This window comes from Gossypium raimondii, chromosome 3 (assembly GCF_025698545.1).
Source record: "Gossypium raimondii isolate GPD5lz chromosome 3, ASM2569854v1, whole genome shotgun sequence".
Classification (NCBI taxonomy): Eukaryota; Viridiplantae; Streptophyta; class Magnoliopsida; order Malvales; family Malvaceae; genus Gossypium; species Gossypium raimondii.
In genome coordinates, this window is record NC_068567.1 from 12635226 (window position 1) to 12644765 (window position 9540).

The window sequence follows — 9540 nt, forward strand, 5'->3', positions numbered from 1 at the left end:
GTAATAGCATTACCATGAACCAAACAAGGGAATAAAGGGGGCTTAAGTGGGGCCCACCGATTAGGGGTGTATTGGCTATGCCAATACACCCAACCAAACATACTGTTAGTATCTAATAATAAAAAATTTAAAATCACCTATCATCATACCAAATTTATTCATAAACACAAGCAACCTATGTACATGCTCCTAACCAATCACTTATGTTTCTACAAGCTCAAGCACTCAAAAGACAAGAAAAATTTAAAAATGAATTTCCTATGTTACCTCCCCACACTTTAGTTGACATGTTGTCCCCAATGTGTAGCCCATAAAAAGACAAGGAAAGAAGTTACCTAATTGATCGTGATCGCTCTAGCTCTTATTAATGGGTACTTACTCATTTGTTATTTTTGTTTCGTCTGTAGAAGAACAAATTGCTTGAATAAATCATCACCGAGTAATTTCCTTGGGGGATTCATGGTTTTATCCATCCGTTAAATGAGTACTCTAGCCCTTTATATAATTCTATAATTAGATGAGGGAAAAATATTCTCTTTCCTAAATTCCTCGTACAATCAACCATTTTCTTATATATCCTTGTTGCAATACATATTTGTTATTTTTGAAGGTTCCATAAGTTATGATCACTTGGACTAATCTCAGAAATCTCTGTTATAGGCCATATTCTTGAACATACGAATTTAATCAACATATTAGCTTTTGGTGTCATTAGCTCCTGATTTAATGTTTCAGGTATTACTATCCCTGTTCGATATGTCCACATCTCTTTCCCTTTTGTTAGGAATCTCAATATTTCCTTTGTATCAATGTTTCTAAATTCCTTCAAATCTATTTTATAGAGATAATCGCGATAACTGTAACACCTCTAACCCGTACCCGTCGTCGAAATAGGGCTATGGAGCATTACCGTAAAAACGTATCATCAAAACATTTATTTCAAAACACTTCATGAATCATATCTTATTCCACTCAAACACATTAATATCATCCCTAATTCAAGCCCTCGAGGCCTTAGACACACTTTAGAAATGATTCGGGACTAAATTGAAAACATTTCAAATTTCATGGGTAAAGATAGAAAAATTCAAACTGCAGGGGTCACACGGTCGTGTGACTCACACGGTTGAGACACACGCCCGTGTCTTAAACCGTGTGGAAATTCAAAGTAGGGGCACACAGCCGTGTCCCAGCCCGTGTCCGTGCCCGTGTAACTCTCTAACTTGGGTCACACGGCCAAGCCACACGCCCGTGTTCCAAGCCGTGTAATAATTTATTGTATTTAGGTTTGTAATAATTTATTTTATGAATTGTGGCATGGGTATTGTTACAGAGATATTTTGATATTTGCATGCATTGTGACCAAAACTAGATAAATTAAATAACTGAATAACAAACTAATAATTAATCTTTTAAACTTAGGAATGATGGTTTTATTAATAAATTATAAACTATTGACTTTCCATTGCAAAACCGGTTTTCAAACTCGAATGACAAATTAATAGTTAAATATGTTTCTAAAATTAATAAAAACTTTTGTTTAATTGGATCTTAGTTAAATTCAACATAAATTAATAATTTTATAAATTCAAGTAAGCCCATTTTGTTATTCCATAAAATAAGCCATTACTTTAAGAAAATAAAAATTTTCGAAAGCCTAATTTTTTTCCTAGGTCATTTTGATAACTAATGTGACCTTCAAAATCCTAACATAACTTTTGGCCCGGGTTGAGGAGATTACATAAACTACCATAAATATGTGGATAAACCATTAGAATTGCAGATAGACTGCCAGAAATATGTGGATGAACCACCGAAATTGCAGATAAATTGTCAGAACTTCCTCCTTACATATCATCCCAATCCCCATACAATGCATTATGGCATAACAAAATCATAATCAATACAATAGGCATGCTTCAACATGAAATCAGTTTTAATAGACACAATGGACATGCTTTTCATCATGCGCTCAGAAAAATGGTAACAGTAAACATGTGATCAGAATATCGGCAACGATATTCTGCCATAATATCATAAAACATACAAATTAGAACAAAAAATATAATAACAATATACACAATTTCAGTCAACGCAGAAGCCATAGTCAGAGACACTTACATTCAGCCAACCCTTACATTCAGCCAACCCTAGTAAAGGGCTTAAATCTCATTCGGCTAATCACCAAAGGCACTCATGCATTCGATTAGTCACAATTAAGGCATAGATTATATGGATACTACTAAACGCAAATAAAACACTTATGGACAATACTTATGGAAATTTATTTGGTTAGAACTCACACCTTAATTTGTACATCCCAAACAACACTATATCTAATCTGGAACACTCCTTTGCTACATATGTAGTCAGATCTCGTCCAGATCTGAACTTTGAATGAACAAATCACAGAAAACACACCATATTAGATTTGATTATGCTAGATCTGGAAAAGATCTATAATTATGATTACTAACCAAAAGAAGATTACTTACCCTTATCTCCGATTTACAAATCTGACCCAAAAACACTTTGACAGATCAGATTTGATTAGACGTGCCCAGATCTATACCTTAAACAAAGAATTATATGCATATTAGGATTGGTATCGTTGGATCAGGGAAGGAAAAAAATGAGATCTAAAACACTTACACTTCACCGAAAATCAGATCAAGAACGAACAATTAGTGGAGATCTAGACGGTTAAAGGAGATTCGGCTATAGGAGAACAAAAATGGAAAAAAAAAGCAGAGATCTGGCTATAATGAAAGAAATGGAAAGAAAAAGAGAAGATGAGAAAAATTGGTGGCGACACGGCAACAACGCGATAGTAGCGAAAAAAGAGGCGATGGCAAGCGGCGGCAAGGAAGTTGGCAAAAGAAAGGAGGGAGGCAATGGTGTTAAGGGGTGCAGCGATGGCGAAAAAGGAAGGAAAAGGTGTGGCGGCGATGGTGGTGAAAAGGAGAATAGGTGCGGCGATAGCGGCAGTGCAAGGGAAGAGAGTGGTGGCACAAATAATAGAAGAAAGAAGAGAAAAGAAAGATAAAAGGAGGCTAAGAGGAGAACTGTGGCACAAGGAAGAAGAGAAAAGAAAAAGTTGAGAGGAAAATACAAGAGAGAGAAAAAATGTATTAGGGTTGAAAGGAGGCAATGTGAAAGCAAAAGGAGAAAAAGATGTTTAAATATTAGGGTTTTTAAACCCTAAGGGCATCAATTAGGGTTAAAAACAAAATAGTGCCGAAAATAATAATAATAAAAAAGACAAAACAAAAGTGGGGACTCAAACTTGGGCTTCAAAGACAATTTCACTAACATTTAATCATTAAACTAATAACTCATTTTATTTCTAAATACACATTACAAACAAATATAAATCGGTGTGACACAAAATGTATCATGATAAAATTTAAGGTTTAAAATTTTATTAACTTCAAAGAAAGTTAAATTTTATGATGTCTTTTAATTTATTTTAGAGAATTTAGAAATATGATTAGCGAATTACATAATTTCTTAACTTCTTTTGGATTGAAAAGTTAAAATTCATAATCCTATTTTAAGCCCAAATATTATAGCTCAAAAGAGATAAAAAAACATAAAATTACCAAAGAAAATGAAGAACGCAATTTTTTAATAAATTAAAACGTTTCATAAAAGGAAATTTTCACTTAAATTGTTGCTATGCATCACAAATTATTGTTTTGATAGATTTTATGAAACATCACCTTTCTAAAGATACTACACACGTTTTCCTTTTATTATAACTTACATGAGATAAAAAGAATCTTTTATGCAATTACCAGAAGTTACTTTTTAATTTAGACAGATTAAAATTTGGTATATATATTTTAAACAAATATAATTTTGGGATAAACCAGAATTAAGCAATGAACAAGAATAAATAGAGAAAATTAGATACAAATATTTATGTGAAAAAATTCCTCTAAAGAGAAAAAACAATCATGGCAAAAAAAAAATTCACTAAAACGGAAAATAACCGAAAGAGGAGTACAAGATAGAGAAACAAAACAAAAATAAAAAGCCGAACCCAAAATACAAAGTTCTCCCGAAATTTCCACAAAACTCTCTTAATTGTGTTGTTGAATCAATCTCTCTGCGGTTGCTAAAAACCCTACTTATAGGCTCAAATTCATGTGAATACATGACTAAAATATCTCTAGAATAATAAGAGTTAGACTGGGAAAGATAACAGAGTTTAACAAGGAAAAAAAACACATTTCGAGTCTTCCTCATCACAACATCAAATTTGTTTTATTCAAGATATGGGTCACAGTCCACAAATAAAAATAATTCAATTATATACTACATAATCATCCTGTGCACAACTCCTTCAACCAAGATATACCTGAAAATCAATACCAAAACACATTATCGTTATTGCTTCAATTCTTTCCTCAACTTCTTAGCACAAAGTCAACATTGATCTTAATTGAATTTTCTTAGACGTCGTACAGTAGTAATATTTTTATTTATTCATCTTTTACCCATACATTAGACATTCATCTTTTATCTGCATGTAAAATATCAACCTCAATCCTCTTTGGTTTTCTCTGTTAAAAATTGATTTTATTTGTAAAATGCTCTCTCTCTTTCTTTTCTTTTTTAAATACAAACACATTTATTCAATTGTATTATCACGTCTCAATCTATATGATTTATATGCAATGTACAACCAAATAAGACATCAAATGTTTTCCACAATAAAATTCACAATATTCTTTTATAATTTTTATTTAATTATTATAACCAATACCAATATTAATTTTAATATGTTGATTTTATAGGCATACAACTATTTTCACATATTCGGTTCTCTTCACCTTAATTTGTTTCTATTTTATTCACAATAAAATTGAAGCTTAACATTTATTGGCTTTTTTAAATAATCCAAATTAATTAATTAATGAATTAATTACGAAAATAATCCAAAAAAATAAATACGAAAATGACCCAATGATCAATTTCTTTAAAAAAAATACGTCGTAGTCGTCGGTGTATCCGCAGCATCTCCCCCCCCCCCCATGATGACCCAATGATCAATTTCTTTTTAAAAAAAACACATTAATATGTATTTTTCAAAATACCTGTGAAAAAACGAGTATTCATGTTAGAAAATATATTTTTTTTTAATGGGTACTGTCGGTTTGTCAGGTGGCATCAATGGAAATTTTAAATAAAGGTGAAATATAAAAAATTGAAAAGAAACAATTGAAATAGAAAAAAAGAATAAATAAAAAAATAAATGAGGAATCTCGTGACCGATGCTTGCTTCATAGGTGGTTCTTGTCTTCTTGGCTTGCCAGTGCCACCATCAATGGATTGAAAAACTCAGGAAAAAAAAGCTAAACACAATAAAAAACTGAATTTTTTTTTTTGAAGAAATAAGAAAAGAAATATGAAAAAGAAAAGTTTAAATTACTTTTTATTAAAAAAATAACAATATAAAACTTAGAAAATTGAAAAGTGTGCGATTATGGACACCTTGAAATGGGAAAATAATAATAGAGAAATATAGTGAAACAAATTATTTTTTTAAGTATGTAACTTGAAAAATCTGAACGCCATTCAAATTTCATATTTTTTTTACTTTACAAAGTTCTCTCACGTTGGAAAATGGAAAATTAGGATTTTTATTCCAAAACAACCCAAAATAAAACAACACAAGTTTTAGAAAAATATAAGAAGAAAGACAAAAGAGAGGCCCAAACGAACGAGCCCAACCTAGCAAAAGAAAGAGGACGCTCTAGAAACTTCAGTGTTTCAACCGAGAAAATAAACAATCCCACCTCTTGAAATCTAATATTTTTTAATAATTCTTTAATTTGTATATCAAATTCATCTATATCTTGTTTGGTCTAGATCATTGGTTTAACTCTAATAATTTTATTGAAATTTTTTAATTTAATTTCACAATATCTAGAGCTATTTTGCCATAATTTTAATGGTTCTGCACTAAAACTATTTTCTAATATTTTAAATAACCAATGACATGTTTCAAGTTATTTAATTTGTTCTTTTCTTGGTGGTGTAAAGTTTTTATCACAAACAAATTTATGATTTTCTACCAATGGTATTTCTACTGAAGTTTTTCTATAGATAACATAATTAAATTTTATCAATAGAAAATGGTAAATGTTGATATATAAAATTATTACCTAATAATATATCTCCATGCATTGCTAGAAAGCATAATATTTTAGTTATCACAAACCGACATTATTTATGTAGATTGGTATATTTCTAGCTTTATATTGAATTATGGTTTCATTACCATCTATTCCTATGGCTTTTATTGGATGTTTCATAGGTTCTCATTTTCTAAAGGAATAACATTCTTTCTCGCAACTACTAGTTGTAGCTCCAATTATCTAATAAAACATGTAAAGAATAAGTTTTATATTCTCTAAATTGAAATGTAATTTTAATATATGTGTAATATTTCTGGACTGGAAATTTGAGAATGTAATTACATCACTTGTTCCAAGTTTCATTTGTTGAATTATTATAGAAGTTTGTATTTCTTCCATTCTAGTATTTCTAAAAGATACAAAATTTCTACTTGGTTCGTGGAAAAAATAGGAATATAAACTGTTTTCATTCCTATTGGTGCTGAAGATATAGAACTTCTACTTGGATTTTCATCATCTTCCTCTATTTGAGGATTTGGGGCCAAATTATCATTTGTATTTGTTATAGTTGTATTTTTAAAATATAATTTATCACCGGATGACATATATGCTATTGTACTTACAGGTTTATAAGTACTTGTACTACTTATCCTTTCTATCATCTAGTCTCTTGGTATTGATAAATCTCTTAAATGTAATAATTTTGGTTGTATTTCAAGAGTGATTTTATTAGGTTCAAAGAGTTCAATAATTTTGTTATTAATTTCTTTGATTTCTACTTTTCTTTGCATTAGTATATTCATTAATAGAAGTCCAACTGATTGCTATATCTTCGCTAAATCATTAATTTCGAATTTTTTATGCGAATTCTAAGACATAAACATTCTTTTATCAAAGGATCTATAATAGATATAAAGTAATTTAGTTTAACTTTAAATCCTATTATACGCATATAAATTTGATTGAATTTCTCAAATAAGTATTTTATTAGGTTTTCAAATATTTTATCTAATAAAACTGCTATTATTGGTATATCATGACATTTTCTAAACAAAGCTCTTATAGTTATCATTATTATTCCTAAATGCATATATCTAACTTGAGGTATTTCTTTTAATCCTCTTAATTTTATCTTTATTAAATAGTGAGATTTCATTAATCCACCTCTAGTATCTTTAGCTATTGTATTACCACTTATTTTTCTATATATCTTTGACTCCATATCTTATATTTAGATATTTTATAAATTTCTTCTTTAGAAATATTATTTTATTAATTTTTCAATCATTTCATTATAAAATCCTTTTCTTCTCCGATTATATTTCCTAATTTTATATCTTATTATTCATTCTTAGGAATTTCTTCTAATTGAGTATTAGAACTTCTTCCTATATTAAACATAAATATATATTCTTCTTCATCTTTTCGATATTAATTTATGTAATATTTCCTTAGGATTTATTTCCTCTTCTAAACATATTTCTAAACTTTGTTCTTCAAGTGTTTTAATCATTTTTCTTGCACTTTTCCTTTATTAGGACAATTTGGTGCTATATGTCATTCTTCATCACATATAAAACATTTACATATTTGATTTTTAGGTTTTTTAGAAGTTTTTCTTCTAATAAATCTTTTCTTTTATTATAACCAAAATTTTCTTATTTCCTTGTTTCCATCTAATCAACTTATATCTTCTATTTTTCTTTTTATTTTTCTTATAAGTATTAGGACGTATTGATTTACATCCAAATTCTCATTCATTTTCTAGAATTTTTGTACAATGCTTATTACTTAGTTTATGCTTAACTTGTTTAGAAGCTTTATTTTGTAAACAATACATAGTTATTGAAGCCTTACTTTGTAAACAATACATAGTTATTATTTCTTTTGCAAAATTAATTCCATTTCCTTAGAATCTATACTTTACGGTTCTACACCACTTTTTACTATGCTTTTCTAAATAAGAATCGTATTTTTTTATACAAATCTCATCTCATGGTGGTGGTAATTTATGAAAATATTGGTTTTTCGAAATTTATATTTTCATTTTTAGTTTTGATATTCATGAAGAATTTTTTAGAAAATTCTTCTAAGTATCTCTTATGTCACATAATTTTATTTTTGACAATACATAACTAGACAAACAATCTTGATCTTTTTTATCAGTATATTCACAAAATTCTGTTTTTAGGATAAAAGTTAACCCTTTTAATAAATCTTTGGGAGTCCCAATCTGGTTGATTAACTGTCCATTCTGTTCTTTTCATTTTTCTGATTCTTCCCATCTTCTAAGGAATTGTAAAACATCTCCTTGAAATGTTCCAACAAAGTAGTTTAAAAATTTTTCTTTTGACCACATGTTATTGTAAACAACTATAGTCATACATTATGCCCAATCATCTATGGTTTTTTCATAATCTGCTATAGGAATATTAGTTAAATCTAAATATATTCCTCCTTGAGCAACATTTCTTTTATTTAAATCATCTATTCTATGTGGGATTGGTTGAGGAGATGATTCTCCTAAATTTTCAATTTGTATTCATTAGTAGCAATATTTTCGATTTGATTACCAAAAATTCTAGTTGTATTTTCAACTTGTTCATAGCTTTTATTAAAATATCTTAAATAATCATCTTTTGAAGATTTGGTTCTATTTTCTTTTTCCATGAGGATCTGTTTGATCGGTATCCATTGGTTCAGTATTTCTATATTTTCTTTCTCATCTGTTGAAGTATTTTCTTCATGAGAATTGTAACTTGTAATCTTTATGTCTTCAAAGTTTTAGAATTATTAGAACTACTACTACTATTTGTAGTGTCGTAATTTAACATATAATGATAATTAAATAATGTAAAAGATCTTTGTGTTTTTCATAAAGTTGTTCTATTAGTTTTAGATATTCTATTCTTTGATTTTTATTAGATGTCTTAGTAAATTTGTTCTTCCAATGTTTTATAAGTTGTTTATAGGATTGGAAATCATATTTTTGTTAATGAGTATATCTTCTTTTCTAATTTTCAGGTTTTTATGTCTTTTGTTTGTAGAAGACGATTCTTTAGAAGAAGTATCTTCTTCTTTTGACAAAGTTAATATTATATTACTATTTCCATAATATAAAGGTCTTAAATCTATTTCTTGTTCTATATTTTATTAATAAGAACTTGTTCTAATTTATTATTAACTTTAGATAAGATTTCTTTAGATTCGTTGTTCAAATCTAATTTTGTAACTTCTCCTAAATTATTTACTTGTTGTTCTATTTTACTTACTTTATTATTTAACTTATTAAATTATATAGAAGTAACTATTAAAACATTTACTAAGAGCTGAAATATTTTTCCATTTTAGAATCAATATGCATAGCATGATTGCAAATTTTATCCCTATATAG

At 28.4% G+C, this 9540-nt stretch overlaps 1 long non-coding RNA gene across 1 annotated transcript; it reads right to left on the reverse strand.

Annotated features, from left to right (window-relative positions):
• Positions 1-1849: 1849 nt before the first annotated feature.
• LOC105797217 (uncharacterized) lies at positions 1850-3203 on the reverse strand. The gene is made up of 3 exons (XR_008194668.1): positions 2653-3203; positions 2496-2572; positions 1850-2386 (listed from the first exon to the last, which is right to left on the reverse strand). It is a non-coding gene; the product is annotated as an uncharacterized LOC105797217 (long non-coding RNA).
• Positions 3204-9540: the final 6337 nt, after the last annotated feature.